The sequence below is a fragment of the Teleopsis dalmanni genome, chromosome 1 (genome assembly GCF_002237135.1).
Source record: "Teleopsis dalmanni isolate 2A chromosome 1, ASM223713v2, whole genome shotgun sequence".
NCBI lineage: Eukaryota > Metazoa > Arthropoda > Insecta > Diptera > Diopsidae > Teleopsis > Teleopsis dalmanni.
This window is the reverse complement of record NC_051846.1, coordinates 12,660,660-12,682,133: the sequence shown is the minus strand read 5'-3', so window position 1 is coordinate 12,682,133 and position 21,474 is coordinate 12,660,660. Positions and strand designations below refer to the sequence as shown.

The 21,474-nt window shown below is 29.0% G+C and overlaps 1 protein-coding gene across 1 annotated transcript in view; it reads left to right on the top strand.

Annotated features, from left to right (window-relative positions):
• The first annotated feature begins 15,200 nt into the window (after positions 1-15,200).
• The window catches only part of LOC119672902, a 49,387-nt gene continuing 43,113 nt past the window's right edge, over positions 15,201-21,474 (top strand). Inside the window, exon 1 of the mRNA XM_038084069.1 lies at positions 15,201-15,312. The gene's annotated coding sequence lies outside the window, so the exon portion shown is untranslated. The remainder of the gene's footprint in view (positions 15,313-21,474) is intronic.

Sequence of the window (21,474 nt, the reverse complement as noted above, 5' to 3'; positions counted from 1 at the left end):
ACTCTTAAAACATATTATTTTTCTGGATGATATTGTGCAAAAAAGTCCCCTTTATTTCACAAGCAATACTTTACTGGTATGTCAATGGTGGTATAGAGGGTTTTAAATAAATCTGGTGTGATATCTTCTATATTTAGAAGTTCAGACTTTAATGGCAGAGTATATATAAATTTGATATCTTTCTGATTAAAAATGGAGAAAAACCACATATATATAAATATATACATAAACAGTAATAAGAAAGCGTTAATTATGAGTAACTATAATGTCATGGATTTGTTGAACTTACAAGATATTTTATATCGAAATACAAATACTGTTTTAGCTTCAATAATATGAACATATTAATATATGTATTACAGATACCTTACATGAATTGTGTAGAATATACTCCTAAATATGAATAAATACAAATGGGCAAATAAATTAAATTGGTTGATAAAAAAATTTCTACACATAAATCTCCAGGTCTCTAGAGATACGAGTTAGACATGTTATATGTGAGTGCATGTCAGTTAATATCAAAGTCATCTAAGTCCTAAAGTTACAATTTTTTAAAAAACCTTCTGAAAATGAAAATTTACAATAAAAAAGACTGTATTTTCGTTTAAGAACTTCGAATTTCAGACATTAATGATTAAGGTTGTTAAATTTTTATACACATATCAATAAAATTGAGCATATACCTAAACCTTTTATCAGATCTCAAGATCGACTTGATCTAAACTGGACAAGAAATGAACCAATAAACAGCTTTAACTAAGGCGCACCTATACCGCAGATCAGCACTTCGGTATAGGTGCTGACGTATTATTGTATGCGAGGAAAACATGCTATAAGACTGGGTCTAACCTGTAATAATTTTTGTAAGGGTTGTACTTCACCACATATGTCAGTGTCCATCATTGATAGATTTGACAGAACATAATTGATCGTGCGTAGTTAGTGAGTTGGCCAAGTTTATAGACTTGTGAGGGTGGTTCATTTTCACTTGAATTGGGAAGAAATGCTATTTGGCATTGTACTTGTACGACATGCTGACCTTCAGACTGCGTACTAACAGACTAATCCTTGGTATCACAATGGGTCATTAGGTATTTGAGGTTTAGTGGGCTTTGTACACAAGATAACAAAAATCGTATTATATGTTTAATATATTAAGTTTTCTGTTAATAAATGTATTATTTTATATGAAAATTTAATAAATAAATAGATTAAAATTGTTCATAGTTTAAAGTTTAGAATTTAGTTTATTCGGCAATTGCCACCATTGTAATTTCCCTATAGAATTCTTACTTTCTTTTAATACAACAACATAATATTATCTATTGTTTCTTTTTATTAACAATTAATTGATGAATATAAAAATCAAGAAATCTACGTTGTGAGGAAGATATTTTTAATATACAACTCAATTGGAGAATGAGGATTTTGGAAAATATTTTGTAAGTGGTCTTCTGGTAAATTTTGTCTTTGTTCTGATAAAATTTTTGTTGTTATGAAAAGTAATAATTTAAGTAATTTTGTTAAAATATTAGTATATTTTTTAATAACATTTTTTGATTTTATTAAAATTTAGCACAGAATTGAAATAAATCTAAAAATTACTTATTAAAAACATGTGTACCTCACCTAACATATGTATGTCACTGTTGTTAACAAGATCACCCACATTATTACGTATAAAACTAATTAAAGATCTATGCGTGGCTAGAGTGGACTACTCATTTTGCCCGAATATGGCTGATAGCCTTGAAAAATTGTTTTGATGTTAAGTCTTTTAAATCCCAATAAATGACGGTCAACAAACTAACACTTCGAGACGTTAAGTCAACAAACTCCGCAAATGTAAAATCGAAGTTATTCGAGTTGACCTGATCATGAAGTCTTCAACGCGCTTTGATCATTAGGTAAATGAAGAACCTCGCGATATATTTGTAGTTCACTTCAATTACTTGGTCAACTGAGATACTTAATAAAAAAAAAGTCGTAAAAGAATTGCTTTTTGAAACAAAACGAGTTCAACCTGTTGGTCGTGCCTTTTGCTAACTGTAACTGCTTCGGTTGCCGGGAAGCTTGGAATTTCTGTGAATTCGTTCGTCATAATTTGACGTTGCGTGCAAATTTTGAAATTTTGTCTTTAATAAAAAAAATAAAATAAAAAATTTTAATTTTAATTTTATGAGCAAACAAAAGAGTCAAAAACTTTAAAACATTTGAAAGTCCACAAAGAGTTTATGTAGTTTATATGACTTTTACCTTTTATGAGATTTTTTTTATTATTTTTAATGTTTTAAGGTTTCTATTTGATAAGCTTTGGAAAGTAAATTTAAGTAGATTTTATTATTTGTTGTTAGTATCTCAACCGTCGATCAAAATAAAGTCACTCTTTTTTGTGAGGAATTTGTGATTTACGAGCAGCTACTTGGAATTGTTTCCATATCTTAATAGAAGTTATTCTAAACTATTCTCACAATTTCTTAATACAGTGGAGGGAGCATCACCAGCGCATCACTCTAAACACTTCTCATATAGTTTGAGTATTGGACAGAAAAGTAAGATTTTTATGCAAAATTTTAGATAGAAGATTGAGAATATACTGTGCGGTTTCAGATATTTCTCTTTTTTCGGAGCCTCCAAGATACCCAACTGAAGCATGTTAACCCCACATACAGTGGGGTAGACAATGAGTAACAGTAATTAAAGAAAGGAGTGTGAAGCACAGCGCTCGGAACAGATATTATGTATTTAGCTTGGAAAGTATGATATTGATACAATATTTTATATAGAAGCTCTAGGAAATTTCACACACACATATGTTTTTTGTATATGTGTCTTTCTTGAAACCCTATAACCTTTAGTATTTGGTTGATAGGTGTTTTGGATCGGTTTCGAACTTTTATTTACTGAAGCCATGTTCAATTATGTTGAAACAGGCATTTACCGGTCATCCACTAATGCATTGTAATCATTTAAATACATAGAACATCTAATCTATTTCAAACACTATGCGTTCTCAAGCGTTTTAAATATTATATGGTGGCAAGTTCTTTAAACCCAAATTGAGTTGTCTTCTAAAATATGTATATCTATGTGTGTGTTAAATATTTTTCTTTTAATTTAAAATTTTTTCCTTTGCTTGTATGATATAGTCGCTAATTTGTAAATTTTAGGAATACGGCAGATAATAGTAACTGAATATCGAATAATATACACTAGATGTCCATCCGTGTATCATCTTGATCAAAAAGAGTTATTTTTTGTCTAACTCTGAAGGACTGTTTATAAAGCTTACATAGTTTAAAAAGTTATAATACTTGTAATATGCTATAACCATTATTTTTATATTTTCAACTAAATTATGTCTATAACATCTCTTAGATTCTAAAGAACTGTTTATATAACTTTGTTAGTTGCGACATCTGTTAATCTTTCTTCGCCATCGATCCAACCAAAACAACCTACTATTTTGACTATTTATAATAGAAAACTACTTGCCTAAGTGCTATGCCTATGATTGGTCTATAATAGTGTTGAATATAATGAACTGAGTTAAGCACCAGGGGCCTTTAACGACACTTGTGATTATGCGATAATAACGAAATTCAGTAACCCATAGATTTTTTAAAGCTTTTCTGATAAGCAGATCAGACATTAGCTGGTGAGCATTTTGCTTTAAATGGATATATAACATAAACTAGAAGACGTTATTTGTTCCGAATTTGGTTTATTGCGAAAGATGATACTGAAGATGAGAAAAATTCAAAAAGTAACCCACTTACTATATATATAACAACGAAGTTAATTTTTGATAGTGAATATCTTGTATCTCTTATTATATTTATTTAACTTACAGTTTTGAAATACCGGATGGTGCATGGTAGTCCGCCGAGGGCTTCACGTTTTAAAACGATCTTAAATAGGAATATTGCATGTTGAATTTATGAAATCATGATTACAATATAGGAGATGATGATTGTTTTTAGGAATATTTGGAAATTAGCACCTAACTATGAGAAAATTTATTCGTAATAGTTCTAGAATCCATTAGGACCCTTGCTTAATTCGCCATTGTAATGTCGTAGAATTTATTTTGATAATCAATTAATTACAATTAAAAATCAGATAAATTTTATTAACTTGTGCCGAAGACACTTCCTATTAGGTACCCTGTATTTTGCAAATTCATTGCGGTCAAATCGGGCATGAGTTTATCGTTGACATTACACAAACGCCATGAATTGCAGTCGTTATCACCTCGTCAGGCGTGATTATGTGTCGATAAATCGAAACGAAAAATTGCTCAAATGTGGCATAAATCGCATTCAATCATCGCATTTAACGTTAACAAATTTGGTAAGATTGCAGAAAAAAGGTTTAAACAAATAAAATACTTTTATTTTGATTAAATAGCGCACTGCACGCTTGTTGTGTCAGCATTATTGGTAGGTACTTTTACATGAATTCTGCATTAAATGAAAGTTGAAATTTATTTACTTTTTCAATTTTTCAATTTTTTAGTTTTTCGGTTTTTGGTTTTTGGTTTTCTGAATTTCTTCGGTTACAGATATTGGCGCAATTTGTGTCACGCGAAATTGTCATGCTATAATTAAAACGAATCTGTCCCAAATCAATTTGTGTTATTATGCTAAGTATCTAAGACGGCCCCAGATACATTAGTAACGATAGAGTAGTGCAGTGCAGTTACTACATGCCATCGTAGCACCCACACTATTTGAAGGCAACCGATAATTAAATTTAAGATACAAATTTTTATTGTTGAAATGTTAATTTGCCATTGTTTCAGTTTGGATTTCAGCTGCTTCGGTTGTGTTTCTAATGTTTGGCCTCATTTTTACACAATGCATCTGCGATTGCAACAATTGCCGCTTAGAGAAGTGCAATTTACTAATTCGTCAGATTGCAAAATGACTCAAATGAAAAATATGAAGCTCAACTTCATTTGATGCAGCACCAAAAATGCATTTTTTCATCAAAATATCTTGCTTTGTATCGTTCCACCACTTCGTTCTCCTCCACTCCACAATACTCCACTCCGAAAGGTAAAATTTTTATGAAAATTTTTGTATTTTTTGTCAATATTTTGGATTTTGTAATGAAATCGAAATCAGGTTTCCAGGTCGCATGATCTCAGCACTTCGACTAAGTATCTACGATTATTAAAAATTCCGCAGAAGTATTCTACTCAACGTCAGTAAGACATTTACATGGCTTCGATTTAGTTATATATACACTTGCCTGTTTGTTTCTTGTCCCTGGCCATTTTCAAGGCGTCACGATTCATTTGCATTTTAAATGAAAACAGAGTCAAAACGTGCCCAAAATGAAAAAAGGCTATAATTTTTGCATACGTAATGCGTTAAATTGAGTCAAGTTAGTACATTTTGTAGTTTAGCATGTAATTCTCTATCGATTCAAAATAATATCGAATAATTTATTTAAGAGGTAGAAAGGAATTCAGAATACTAAAATTAGGAGGCGTATGAGTAATTAAATTTTGGCTACCCTTTTACTTTTTAAGTATGTATTCATAGGAGGTTCCGTCCTATGCTCATACAAAGAGCGGTGCTTTATCCAATGTATTGCAGATAAATACATTGTAAATACACCAAGGAAATAATAATAATAATAATTCATAGGAGAAAGCTTAATGGGAGGATGCGTTGGTTTCATTTTGTTAACCCAAACAACCATACTATGTTCCATTGTTTGTAACTAATTACTAGTTATTTTGGAATACGTATGCAAGTTGCTTTAGTTTTTATAGATATTAATGAAATGGTAATGTAACCCCGCTATTTAGGCATCTAAATCAAGTACCTATCTTTAAACTTTTTGAATACTAAATAAAAATTTGCAGGATATAATAATGTAGTTGACTGGAACTTAGATGGAAGTATGGCTTGAAAAGCTGAAATGCTTAATGGAGTGCATTGATTAGAAATCCATATATATATTATTATTATTAATGCATCGTAAGTGTTTAATAAAATACAATTAACCATTCTCGAAGTAAATTAATATATATTTAAAAATATTATACATTAATGTGCTAATAAAAACTACTAAAAAGAACATAAATTCCCATTGAAAATGTTGTTTATTTTTATTATTATTATAGCAGTCTTATAGCTGCAAACATGGAAACTATTGGAACTTACATAGCCCCGAAGCCCTGTTCTGCAGAATAAAATCACTCAAAGTGTCTCTATAAGAGACATTAATCTGGACTTCGTCAATGTGTTCAATATGAACTTTTTCGTTTAGAAATTACCGTCAAAGAAAATAATTATAAAAAATTATTTAAACTCTCTACAACAATGTGAACCCTTAAAACGTAATTTATTTTTATATATTTATTTTTAGAGCTATATTCATAGTGCTTTGTTTATATTCTGCGACTTAAGCGAAAACAACTTATTCTGTTACAGCTGGAGTAATACACAAGTTTTTACACGTACACCTAGATACGATCTAGACATGAATATCTAACTTTAGAGACCCCCTGAAAATAGCATTAGATAACATTATTGTCTTTGTCTTTTGAAAAAACATCTATGGAATGTGATATCAAATTTTATTCACAGGCAGATTACAAAATAGGGGTGAAAGTTTATCTCTTTAGAGAGAAGTTTTTTTTTCAAATATATGGAAAAAAAATATAATATTGTTTATATTATATCCAAATTTATTACAAAAAACTAAATTGAATTATCCCAACGGATCTGAATAGTCCGTTATTCCATGTTTATACTGCTTTTTAATTAGTTCCACAGGTTTCTTTAACTTCAGGGTTCAGTATATCTTCCAGTCGAAATAATTCTCGGTTATATGTTATTTGGGAAGCACTGATTTTTGTAATGATGGTAATGTTTGATTTATGGTTCTATGCACTGTTGTAATGTAGGTATATATTGAACTATTTTCAAGAACCACACCTTTTCTTAGACGGCTTTAGTAACATAAGAAAACTTGACAATTGTAGACTACAAAGAGTCGAGTTAAGTGAGATTAGTAGCAAAGGCTACAAAATAAGGGTGTGTTATTTCCGAATTAAGTGAAGTATATTATATATATATGATATATTATATATTTTTATAGAAGGAAATAGAAGTACATTACACTTTGTGTTACTTTTGTTATTTATTTTTTTCCCTTATATTGCGCCAGTATCAATTAAATGATTATGTATTGTAATTTAATAATTATTTTTGTTCAAACAGTTTAATGATTAACTTCAAATCAATTTAAATATTTAAAAAATCATTTTTACTTATTTTATGAGAGTTAAATAGCTGTTGTGCTATTAAAAGATAATGTATGCAATATTAAAATAAAAGTCAATATATTTTCAGTTACAGCGGATTGATTTGCATTAATATTTAGTACCGTTTTATGAATAAAAATATAGCAAATTAATTGCTTACTGTCTTAGCTTTAATTTAACAAAGTAAGGAAAAATTAATAAACAATAAAGTATTTTAAAAAAATGTATAGAAATTATCTTCAGAATATAATTGCACTGCTCGTGGTATAAATATAATATCTAAAATTGCTTACTATGACTTTATTAATTTATTATATTGTATTATGGCCTCTTTATAAATTGCTTGTAATTAAATTATTATTTGGGTCTGATAAAAAAATTGCAAATTTTAATTTTGAGAAACAAATTTACTTTATTTTATTTATTTATAAATTCAAGGAAATATTTTAGTGCAGGTGCAACTATTCTCGGAATATATAAACTACTCTCGTGCTCTTCAAATTGACAGGAAATCAGTTTATCTAAAAATAAATTATTGTATACATATAGTTTATTTATGTTTAATAGTTGCTTATCTGAGTATTTCGATGAATTGATAAGAAACTTTTTTTCATAACAAAAAAAACTTTTAAAAGCAATTTAATATTCTTTATATAATTGAATTAGTTATAAAATAATATTATTAAAGCAAAGCTTGGATATCACAAGAGCATATCACACATAGAACAGAGATTTACGTCATGGCACACAGCTGACAAGATAAATCTCATTAAAGACTTATTTCACACTTACCATCATTTACTGTTAGACGCAAGCATTTACTCTATATGTAATCATACCATAATTATAATCATTTGCAATCTATTTATAAATTAATTATTCATAAATTAATTAAATTAAAGTACCATGATACATTAGGACGAATGACATCCTCAGAGACCTCAAGATTGATCCGATCAAAAAATACATAAAGGATAGAACCCTGAAATTATTTGCGAAAACTGACAGATTTACCAACACGCCGTAAAGAGGGGTTTTGAAAATACCTCGAATTAAGAAAGAGTAAAAGTGCTCAAGTGCACTGTCTCAAATACCTTCAACATAAAAAATTTAAATTTTAGACTAAAATTATGATATTTATAATTATGATACTAATTATGATACTTATGATACTTTATATACTATAACTTTTATTAGTTATAGCTTGAATAAGTCAGGCAGTATATGCACAGTAGGGAATAGCATAAACAACTATTTTATTGTATCATTTTTGGTTCTTGATGTTTTTTATACCAAGCTCTCTTATTTTAGTACCTAACATAACATAAGTATAATCACAGAGACATACTTAAAAATTTAATAGTTTAACTTTTTACATAAAAAGTATTTTTTTGGTAGAAACTTATTAAATACTACGACTGCAGTGTGTTTTGCGTTGTACTTTGTTCTGGTGTTTTAATTCAGTTCAATTCTAAGCTGTTCATTGCGTTGTTCTGGCACATCAATGGCACTGCTTGTCAAATCTTTTACTTTCTAAATGGTCATAAAGTTAATAAGAAATTAAATTTCCATTCCTTGCTATGTTATTTTTAATGTAAATTAAAAATTTGAAATATAAAACTAAAAATATATCAAAATAAAGTTAAAAAAATATAATGTTAAAAAATTGTGTATGAAATATATTTTTTTGATCCTTCATAATTATGATTTAAAAATACAAAATTAAATATTAAATACTTTCATTGATAATTTCGGTACAAGTATTTACGTATTTTATTACCTTTCCAACAACAATTATTAGACATCCATAAAAATTTCACCATAATCGATGGGTTAGTTTTCAAGTGCATTAAATAAATATAAACAAATAAACAAAAACTTATTTGTATTTATATATTCAGTGCCAAAAGTATCCGGAATCAATCAAAATTTATTGTGTTGGTTTTAAAATTGACTCTATCAACTGCAACATAATTAGAGTAATCATTGATCCCATTATTCAATATGTTTGTTGTAGACTGAGGTAGGTATGGTTTTCACCTTCTTCATTGAATTTTCTTTAATGGCTGCAATCGACTCGTCTAGTTATTCTTAGAATGGTAATTTTAGCTTTGGAACTAAAAAAGTCACTAGTGACCATTGATCAAATTCATTAATGAACGTTTTTGACCGATTTGAATTTTTTGCATCAAAAACTTATTTTTTTGACGCGATTTTTCAATTATATACCATATATGTTAATAGATTGCAATACATCCTAATAAATTATAATATATTGCAAAAGACTTTATTCATTTTTACTACCGTGTTATAGTTATTCTACACTATACGGTAGTGTACTATTACTCAACACCCATTATAATTTACCGCAAATTTTGATAGCAACTGGTCCGCTTATTTTATTTATGGGAGAGCGGTTAGCTCTCTTGGAATGCGAAATTGATTAAAAAATAAAAAATAAATTAATAAACGAAAAATGTTTACATTTCTCTCTGTTTGTTTTTTTATTGTGTTTTGTTTTGATATTGTTTTCTCGGTAATCACGTTTGACTTGGCTTGTATGAAGCAAACATGTTGTAAGCAAAGTTTAATTTGGTTTCCGACTTCTTGACATTTGTGTTGAATGCGAGGTGCAAATATTTGCGGTTTTATAGGAATTTCCTAAATTAAAAGTTTATAGCCTTTGTACAGCGCAAATAAAAATTGCAGAGAATTTATTTTTAAACTTAGAAGTTCATTTAATTATATAAATTTTATTTTTAATTTAATTTTTAATTTTACATTAAATATTTTAAAGCTTTAGTTGTGATACTCTGGGTACTCCAAAAAATTGTGCAATATTTATTATTACTGAAAAAGATGGCCAATTTCCAGGAAAGTGATTTTCATATAACTTAATTTGTATTTATGGGAGAGATCCAGCCTTTTATATTATACTAATAATGTGTAATATGTATAATATAAACTATTTTTGTATTTAAAAAAATAAACATCTTATATGTGTTAAATATTAAATTTATGTACAATAAGTTAATGAAAGTATAATTCTACTTCTGAACATATAAATAGGTAGGTTTAAACATCTTTAAATATTTGAGGTATCTAGGTTCTTACTATTCCTTACATTTGAAATGTTTTACTTACCAGATCTTAAAAACCTTAGTAATAATCTATTATAAATTTTTTTAAAATTCAATAAATAAAGTCTTCGCTTTCTTTATTTTCTTTTATTTTCTGTACCTGTTGAATATAGCCCAGGGTTCAGACAATTGTTTTGATGGTGTTTAGTTCCGATCTAAACAACTGCTATGGTTTCGTATAAAGTTTGTTCAGCTATTTAATAGAAGTTCAGCTTGAATAGATCTTTTCTAAGTTTTTAATATGGTCACCTAGTAATTCTTCCTTTGTGTAATTCAATTGAAAACTTACGTGATAATGTAAGAACTTCGCACAAGATAGCGAGTCGTCGTATAACCTTTTAATTTTGGACTGTGATTTTGGTGCACGTGACTGTCAGCATGCTTTATACTTCATACTTGAAAAATTTTACTGGCTAGTTTATTTTAAAAATTATTTTAAGCATTTATAAATTAAGATTTGGATAAATTACTTCAATACAATTCTTGAAAAATTCACTAAATTTAGACCAAATGTTGTGTATAGCAACTTAGAACTCATCACGTACCTATAATACTAAATACTTGTATTAGTGATCTACTATAAATGGTAGTTATGTGGTTAATTGTTTTAAATTAAATTTTTTATATATTATATATTTTTTATATATTAAAAAATATATAATATAATTTTTGGGTTAAAAAAAATACGTGTAACGTGAACAGAATTCCTTATATAAAGATGACATTGTTTTCTTTTGATCCATTTTGGTTGCAGCTTATAATATTTTATTAATTAAAAATCGTATTTAAACCAACCATAAAGACTTTTGAACTCATTAATCGTCGGAGCATTTGAAAATTAAAAAAATTCCAGATTCGTTACGTATTAAATAAATTCTGTAAACAATTATGTTCTGCCCATTCGCTGTTCCATGCTTGCTCCACTAATTCACTCGATAGTCTAACAAAGAATTTAACTGTTTAAGAAAGAGAACAGAAACAAATAATCCAGAGCATGGAATAAATAATCCAGAACACAACTTCAATGCTGACACTCACTCGTATCTACGGCACCAGATAGACGCACAACAAAATAATTACAAAGTTCAAAATAACACAGACGAAATGAAATGTAAAAGCCACATTTCAATAAAAAAGTTCAAAAATATTTACACTTCGCCATGCATAAGCTCATCTGCTGGATGTCAAAGTATCTGCTGGATACGAAGCTAACTGAGAGAAGCAAATACGGGTTTGCAGAAAAAATAAACCAAACTACGATGTGGGAGGAATGAGCAGTTGTAAGAAAGTGACTACCAAACGAAAAGATTCACATCTACAGACTTGTTCATCCAACATAGAAGTAGCGGGAGTAGTGCGAGGAACCGGTGTGGGCTGACATTTGTAAGCCTATGCGTGAGAGTGCACTTGATCGGTTATCAAGATGCATTCAGCGCACTGCCGCCACATAGCAGGCAGTAAACTAGGCAATAAAATCATACAAATTATTACAAGATTTTTATTTACAGAAATAAACACACAAATGGAGTGAATGGCATGCAATGAACCAACATACTCCATCTCCGCTTCGGCTTCAGCTTGGCTCCATTCTACATAATTGCGGAGTCTTGTGTACGACATTCAATTTGTGCTCGATTGTTTGCTGGCTTTCAAGTCAGAATTTATCTCACAATTGAAACGATTGCATAGATACTACTATTTCTGCCTATAATGTAGTGTGTGGTGTGTGGTGTGTGCATCTGTGTGTAAGCACTCGAATGCATTTTTAGGTCGTCATACTTTGGATGAGTTGCAAAATAGGAAATATGAAAAAAAATCTTCGAAGCTGGAAGACGTTGCAAATTTGTAAATTGTTCAATTCAGTTCTATGATAGCACACTTTAACGTTAGAAAATAATATTTTAATCTTATATTAAACAATATTAGACTATAGGAAATTAAAATTAATTGAATAGGAGTTAGTTAATGAAGTATTAAAAAAAAAAATTAAAAAATTCTAGAGTTCCCACTGAGTTTTCTCATTTTCAAAGTACAGTTTTTAACAACAATTTTCCTTATTGATAATAAAAGTTTTTATAGATTATTATTTTTTTGACCTTTTGCTTTTTGAAGGGTAACTTTATAATTCCATTGGTGGAGAACTATTGTAGTTTATCGCCGAAATTATTGGCGAAGTGATTCTCAGTGGTTCTTCGGTTGACCAGTTTTCTACCATTAAGAAAGTCCAAAATACATATTCTGAATGAATGAAAACTTTCTAGCCAAGTTCCGTCAATTTGTTCTGAGTCAGTAAAGATATATGTGGCCTGACATTGTCATTATAGAGCACATAACTCTTTTTCTGTTGGCCAATGCTGGTCATATTTCCTTGATTGTTTCATTTAATTAGTTGAGTTGTGAGCATTAAGATACCGAATTAGCGGTTGCTTTAGGGTGCAGAAGCACGCAATATACAATTTCCTTTCAATCTCATCAAACATTCCACGTTACTTGTATGCCTTCAGTCTAGGTCTTAAAGTCGTTAATGGAAGCGTAACTGGTCTTTGACCATGATCGCTTGGATTGAAAAATTTCATATCAAATGCATTTAATTCATGTGGTATCTAAACATCTAGCACCTGTTATTTTTAAATGATTCCAAACTATCATGTGGTTGATGTTTAGCTACCAATGCTCTCCACTTTCCTACTACTTAATAAACCAGTAAGATGTTTTATTAATTTTAAGAATATAATTATCACCCACATAGTTAGGTACTGTTTAGAATAAACCTAATACTAAGTGAGTTTCAGTTGTAGTGCTGTAAATCTAGTACCACGAAGTACAAAGCCCGCAGCAACTACTATTCACACAGATAGAGGTTTGTCCTTAAACAAGAGTATGTTGGTGGCTGTGGTTAAAATTCAATATTACGGTTGTAGACTGTATTCATTATTTCTCATATCGAGAAATGATATCTCATGTCGAGTTGCATTTTTAAACTGGGCGATCACAGCATCAGGCACGAATAGAAAAAGTGTTAGAATGCATTCGTTTTCCACCAAGGAGGAAAGAATATCTAAACGTTTAGCTTCAATTGATGTTGGTAAAGTGACTTGGAATTCCAATAGGACATTTATCGGCGCATTATACTGATACGTTTGTTAAGATGTTAACGATGATGTTAAGCATTCACAGAAGATAATCATGTTAAATACTTCTCGAATATGTAATATATTATATATAGTTTATATTATATATAAACTATATATAATAAATTTGATTATGGCAGGTAATCACCTTAAATACTTCTGGATTCTGTATATACTGTTTATAACATATTTTATTTTATTTATTTATATTATATAATTATACTTAAAATTACTGTAAAAACCGTAAATTGTTTTTTATTTACGTAAATAATATATAATTCATAAATTATAAAAGAAATAATAAAAAATTATTTTAAAGAAATGATTATTTATAAATAATTTTAACTTCTATAAGAGCTTATAAAAATCGGAAATTTACTGTATCGCATCATATTTTACTCCACTCCCTCACTGGCACCTCAAATTCGCTTAGTACATAAATCCACATTCTGAAAGTTGGACTAATTAGCTCCCAGCAATAAATAAATCGTAAATATGTGACAAATGGGTTGCAACTGCAACGCAATCTTGAAGACACAAGCCAACGAAGACACAAACAAGCCAACAAATGTTTGTTGCAACAGAGCCCAGCTTAACTGTGAACGAGGAACTCCAAAGCTCATTTCGAGCAAGCAAGCCTAAATCAAGGCAATTAAAACCCAACTGCGCTAAGTTTGTTCTCCAATTTTTCCTCTCTCTCTCTCTCTCTGGTCTGCGGTAGTTCGATAACGACAACTCTGAAAAATTTGCCTCCACTGTTTTTTTGCTATGTTCTTCTTCTTTTTTTCTTTCTCGGTACTGGCCTGAGCACGTCTTCATTTCTTTTTTATTGTTGTTGTTGTTTTTTTTTGTGTATCTTTTTTTTTGTTTTGCTCTTGTCGCGGCTTAAACATTCCATAACTTTTTTATTGGCTTGTTTTCTCATTTGTTTTTGTGTATAATTTTTTTTTTTCTTACCAACTTTTTCTTCAGTCAGTCAATATTTTTACGCGTTTAGTTCATTATCATTTGTGGTTTGGTTGGAATTTTTAGTTTGCTTGCAACCGTGCAGAGTATAAGTCGCGTTTGGGAATGTTCGCTTCTAACGAGTATCTGAAAAATAGAAGAAGTTTAATAGTTTTTAAGTGAGATATATAATATTAAATATATATTTATATATGAAAAAAAAAATAAGTTCCATTAATTTACACAAATTATTAGTAGTGCGAATTAAGGTGCATTTATTTTAAAAATTCCAATCAATATTGAGAAGTGATTAAAAAATTCCAATCATAAAAATTATATATGATTTTTATGCATGTGCGTAATTATGAGGATCTTGTATCTGTTGTGCATATCATCATCGGTATCATCATATTGTCATTAAAGTGAAAAGATTTCTTTGGCACGTTACTATAGGAAATTTGCTTTTACTTGTGCAGAATCTTAACTGTGAAGCCACTCTTGACTCAAGTCAAGTGTTGTGATTTTCACTAAAAATAAATACGCGGTTGTTGCAGCAAAACCTGATAACTCAAAACGGGTAAACTCCAATTCGTAAAAAAAATTACAATTATAAAAACATCTACAACACACCAATATCAACAACAGCAACAGCAGCAACAACGGTAGTATCTACAGCAACAGCACTAACAGCAACAACAACTACTACTACAACAACAACATTTCAAAAGTATCTACGGAATTTCAGTCATGCACATTTGGGCAAATGTTTGGATTATTATGACGTTATTTCTTTATACTTAATTAAATGGTAATTACACAAATATACTCGTAACTGGATAACTTATTTAAGAAACAAAATGTTTTTTGTGCTAATAAAAAACATGTTTAATAAATAATTTAACCGTAAAAACGTAAAGAAGCAGAAAAATAAAGTAGCGGCGAAATTAATTCTTTTGCCCTTTAGGTCTTAAGTGGTCTTTTCGTTTATTTCCCATGCAAAATTTAAGGTTTTCACCTTAGACACGACCTTTGAGAACAGAAACAGAAACGTAAGCGGTTTTTCACTTATATTCACCATTTCTGGGCCATGTTACAGTTGAGATATGGCCCCTCCAACGTATCGCTAAAGCACCTCAAACTATCTTTCTGCATCAAAGTATCTTTTGCTTAAGCTTAGTTTTGCTTAAAGCAGTTCTATGGTTTGTTAAGCACTTTTTGGCTGATTTTATGCAAATTTAAATTGGTTTTTTATACGCTTTTATGTGTTTGGCTAATTATACTGATTTCATTTAAAACTGTTGGAAAATTGGTTGCTGAAACTTAACTATTTGTTAACAATTTGCTTCGTTACGAGATGCACTTGGCATTTTTAATTTGTAGCCAAAAGAGCGTATAAACTCAGCCAAAAGTTAAAGACAAGAAATGCTCCTCACATGCAAATCGATTGTCAATGACAACTGACCTAGAAATACGAAGTGTTTTCAAAATGCGAGTAAAATAGGTTCAAAATGTTTTTCGACTTCTGTTATTCTGGGTGCTATTGTGCTGTGATTGATGGAATAGGTTTTTAAAATTCTTCTGTAGACTTTGTGATTGGCACTGTGAACAAATCTAATAACATCCATCAATATTAAAATATTCGGAGATACTTTTTTATTTGTTTAGAGATTGATTATGCTTTTAAAAAAATTATACGCTTTATTAAAAAAAAATTTCTTGTTTTTATTTTTAAAAACAGTCCAAAATTTTCAACAAATAATATTTTGACGAAACAAAAGAAATATTCAAGCCCTGAGCTATATTAAGAGTTTAAATGGCACAAATGAATAAGTCTGTTAAGCAGAATTATTATTGGAATCAACATTTAACTATTCTTAGCCTTAAACATAATAATATAAGTTAATCAAATAAAGGATATTAATATATTTATCAATATCCTTTGGTTTAAGCTTTCAAATTTTATTCGGTTTAAAGAAAGCCAGCTATGAGGCCCGTTTCTGAATAATCACAGCGTAGGAGCTGCTAAGATGGACGGACGTTCAATTTACATTTCACAGAATTGATCGGTAACGTCGTTTTTTAATTCCATCTTCGAAAACTCGAAATAAAAAGATCATAACAATTTAAAAAATCAGTAATTACCTGATATCTCATATCTGTTTGGATTAATAAACCTGTCAATACTTTTGTTGTTGACTCAAACTAGCTTTTTAGACTGCCTTATATATTCGAAAATAGCCGAACCATTCGCAAATAACCTTTCGTAAAGTTTTCGAGCAGTCATGTGATTTGGCAAGAGAAAATATGTTACCTCAAAAATATCTAAGTATCGGTGTTGGCTATTAAGTAAAAACAGTATCTTTTATATTATCCTATCAAAAGTCTTTCTAAAATCACCGTGATTACCAATTGAATGTTTTCAAGCAATCAAGTGGCTTGATAAATAAAAATCTTACAAAAATGTATCACTTCAGATTTATAGCCTTAAAGATAATAGCGTTTTTCACATCATCATATACCAGTTATTCTAACTGGTTAAAGTTTCCAGGTCATTACATAGTAGGTCCCGGTAGATAGCACCTACGTATAATAGTAATTCATTTTCCAGATTTTCTTATGAACCATACTTTGAGGAGCCCAATAACTTTTAAGTCTATCTATTCAGCACATTAATTATTGTTCATATAGCATATATTTTTGCCACTACTATACAATATATCCTAACCTGCTTATCCTAATACTGCCTGAAGTATTTTACTAATATCGTAACATCTCATAGTTCTATTTAAACATTCTGAAATATATTGTGCTAAGACCTTCCATATTATATGTCACATATATGTCTTGCCTTTATTATACTTTGCGTTTGAGTGGAAAAAACTGAGCTTTAAGCTTTTTTGGTACCAAGTTGTGCTACTAATGTTCGCTACAGTTCCATGATAATACAAATGTAAGATATATCACTGAACTAGCAGTTTCTTTAAGATGATAATAGTAAAGTAGGGTTTATGGCTAAGACTTAAATATATAAAACATTTGATGCTAACTTTGAGGCTGAAGGTTATAGCTAACTCTTCCTTTTGTTTTTTTAGATAAGAAGTGTAATTCTTTAGATAAATTCATATAAAATATTTTTCGTAAATCTAGTAGTTTATTCCATTCAGTTTTAAAGATAAGAACCAGAAATAATGTAAAATTTCAAGGTCTATAAAGATCTCAGAACTTTTGAACTGTGTGACGACTTATAGATATCAAAAAAATGTTTACCCGTGGATCACAAGAAAGAACTCTTCTATTTACCTTAACTATATTTTCAAGACTTTTGATTTAGTTGTACAAACTTTCATTTCCATTTATTCAGATTTAAAGACTTTATTCGGTTCGACGAACGAAGTTGAATACTATGATGTGTATTAATTGCATTTACATATTATACGTATTATATTTACTTTAGGTAAAAAAATAACGATAATTGTTAAATTGTATTATTTATTATCTAAAGTCAGTGCATTTGTACGAATTTTTTTAAAAAACGTTTCTAAAATTCGTATTTTTGTTCATAAAATTGAATGCATTTGATAAGAAGTTTACCTCAATACCAGCTAAAATGTTTTATCTCTTCTAAATAACTTAAACATTCTTGGAAATATATATATTTCAATACAAAATTTTATTTTTATATTTCTCATAATTGGAAACAAATATTCGTTCATATGAATATTGAAGTATTTTATTTGATTTATTATGAACATTAATAGTTTGGAACTCAATAATAGTTCCAAAGCTGGAATGTGCCACAGTACATTACTACGTAATCACCCACAACTGAAATAGTATTATATGTACAAGTATATATATATAGACATATAACATTTAAATGCGTACACTCATAGAGTCAAGTGGGCCGATGGCCGGGTTGACTATATCAGACGTTTAATGGCATCCACTTGTGCCATACACAACAACCCTTGAATTGTGTCTTGCAACGCTTTGGCTACACATACGAGTTTGCTATTGACGTGTTCTATTGTCAGGGGTATAAGATTGTCTGTCCAGCTGTGTTTTCATATAAAATAACTTTTATATTATTTGTTTGTATTATGTATCTGAAATACAATGCAAATGTCCGTCCACCTCGGTATTCATGCCATATAAAAAATGCCTAGCACGCCTTTTGTTATGCGCCCGTGCTAAAAAGAATTCTTTGGGGTGCTTGCTTACCTTTAGACTCACTCGCTGTTAGTTACTAACTTTTAGTTGCTGAATATCACCGTTAATGTGTGCTTCTCGGTTGCCTTAGTTATTATGTGTAGTTTTTGTGTTATTTGACCAAAACAAACTATTGTGAAGAGAACTAAATAACCCAAAAAAAAACTACAAAATTCATTTCCATTATCCTTGAAAGTGTAATCTAAAATATTTTGTGTCAGGCGTGAGTTAAAAACGTTTTTTTGTTTTAAAAAAAATTAAATATTTAAATAAAAATCAATTAATAAAAAAAATAATCTTATTTATTTAACCACAAAAACTTTCCCATTTTTAAGTGGATAAAAAAGTGAAAAAAAAGTGAATTCTAAATTATTTTAGCTAATCGAAGTAACGCGTATCTGTTTATTTTAATCACATGTTAATTAATACAAAGTTTTTTCACTTCACCGATTGTTACTTTAAATATTTTCAGCAAAATATTTCTCAGCATTTCACAACCATAAATTTATTTGAAGTTCAATGAAAAAAAGTTATAAAAAAATAAGTTAAAAAAAAATATTTAAAAAATATTTTTTAAATTTCTGTGTTTATATTTGCGGTAGTGTTTTTGTCTCTAACAGACGTTTTGATTTAAAATTTTGCATACTCACTCACAGAAAACTTTCACATTCAATCGAAAAAATCTTCTGTGCTGTAATTTGGAGCTGCTCTCAAAGAAATTCATTGATTAAACACAGCTTAAGCGTGGAAAATCAATTATATTTAGCTTCCGGCTGATAATTATTTACTGTTTCTCAGTTACTCACATAATGAAATAAAGTATTCAATATTAAATTGTTAATATTTGGAATTATAGTTCAAAAAATCGTAAATTCATTCACTTTGTTAAGTCCCGATATCGGCATTATAACGTAGACAGAGGGTGATACACAAAAGTAGGTCATTATAATATACTATTACATATATATATTACTATATAAATACAATTTATTTGTTAAAAAAATACAACAAATTAAATTATTATTCATAATATTGTATAATAATATAATTGCTATACATAGGTATTATTAAACTGTAATATCAACCAATTATAGATAGATATCATCATCTATCCTCATTATCTCGCTAAAAATAATTGTAATCTTAGATAGCATTAAGAATATGAATACAAAATGAAAAAGTCAATAAGAACTTATATATCAAAATTTGAAATTGGTATCTATATATACAATGCTTTTCTTTTTATAGATCTTATGCATTATTACCAGATATAATGCATTACCTCAATATTATGGCGTTTTTAAATAGCGCTTTTTAAAATTTTATATTGCTCTATTAACTATATAGTATGTGCCTGATATACCTAAGCTTATTAGTGAAGTGCAAGTTTAATATATATTTTAAATTTTGTTTTAGATTCTATTATATATTTATAATTATTATAATCTATTGTTCACGAATGTTAAACTATACAGCACTGCAGTTAAAACCCTGCGATTTTTTCAATCTATTTTACACCTTTCAAGGGCGAAAATTGTTTTATGGACTTTTACAGTATATGCATTATGGGTGCATCATAATATACTCCAATAAAGAAGATTTATTTATTATTCTACAATTCAAGTTTAATGTTTTTGTTAAAAATAAAAAAGAGATTAAAGAGCAATCTCTAATATTAAGTTGACCTCTGTTTAGATTGTGACTGGTTACTCTACTTTATTGAAGTATAAATTCATCACGGGATTAAGTAATGAACCATACTTTAGTTCATTAGTAATGAACTAAAGAATGGATATAATTGACATCTTACTAATAAACTATGAATTAGTTCAATGAAATGAAGGAAGGCTCTAAGTCAAGTTTTATTACTCAAATGTGTTATTTTCATGTGTAATTACACTTATTTCAGTATTAATTACAGACACGGATTGACCATCAAAACGTAATAATAGCTTAGACTACACAAAATAAATTATCATATAAATTTATTGAATCCCAACTGCAGAAATATTTATAATGAATTTAAAATATTACACTTTTAGTTAATTCTTTAGTTAATTCTCAGTTGGAGATCTTACCGATCAACTATAAACTATTTGCTTGAGTTATAGTATTTGGTATATACTTCTATATTCAGCCAGTTACTAATCTCAGTTAGGTTATTGGCATAGACTTAAAATAATCGATGGCGGATATTAGTGTTTCATTATTTCTCACAAATATTTTACAATTAGTTCACAAATTCATTATAATGTCTTCAAAGTTCACAATTCGTGGAGTCTATTTGTTTATATATACTTTTACTATAAATTCGATTTACTAATGGTGCTTTTTGAAAATGAAACATATCATTTATGATTCAAATGCTACTCAGAGGCAATAAAATTAAATCAACTTCGTTAATTAGTGTATCTATAGGTCTATAGATACATGAATCTATAGGTCTGAAATCAACTTGATTTGTTCTGATGAACTTAGTTAATGTTGCAAATATTCGTTCTAAAATTATTTAAGTCAAATTTTTTGAAGTTGCATATCATATAAGCTACTATATATTTCTCGGTTGCCTTGATTGTTTTTGAAAGAGTTACTCATTATATTTGCATTCAATAGCGTTGTAAGTATGAATAAACTTTAAAACTTCAGAGCCATGTTAGCCTCATTGAACCCTCTGGTTCAATGAGGCTAACATCTCTGATCTCTGGTTAACTCAAATAAGTTAAGTTGTTCCACATTGTTCGAGTGTTTCAGATTTATATAT